The sequence below is a fragment of the Myotis davidii genome, unplaced genomic scaffold, assembly GCF_000327345.1.
Source record: "Myotis davidii unplaced genomic scaffold, ASM32734v1 scaffold916, whole genome shotgun sequence".
NCBI classification, from domain to species: domain Eukaryota; kingdom Metazoa; phylum Chordata; class Mammalia; order Chiroptera; family Vespertilionidae; genus Myotis; species Myotis davidii.
The window spans coordinates 2,314,826-2,315,329 of record NW_006288013.1 but is presented as its reverse complement, the minus strand read 5'-3'; positions in this window follow the sequence as shown (position 1 = coordinate 2,315,329).

The following is a 504-nucleotide window of genomic DNA, read 5'->3' as shown; positions in this document are numbered from 1 at the left end:
AGGAAGACAATTGCTTACCGGTATTTATATTTTTATTTTTTGACATCTTTATGGGCTCAGAATGCTCCACTCCCTGTTGCATCTGCACACTCTCCACCTCCAATTATGGCATCAGCTGACGTCAGTAACAATAAGGCTCGTGATTGGAGGAAGCCTGTTTGACGAGGTATGGGCAGCTATGCACCTGTGCGGCTCCCTCCTTGTCTGACTTCCGTGTATAAGATGTCCCTCGGATTTTCCATCTAACGATTTTAGAAAACAGTAGCGTCTTATACATGGAAAAATATGGTAACTTTACTTGCTGTAATGAAACAATCCCCCTGCACTTATATGAATTTCCCTTGCATGGATAAGGTGGAAGTATTTGTTTTGATGAGGTTTGTCTATAAGTGAAAATAAACAGTGGCTTCAATAAGGTTGACATTTATTTTCTCTCTCATAGATGTGTAGAGGTAGTCAGTCCAGGGCTGGTACAGCACTCCATGATGTCAGTGATCCAGGTTC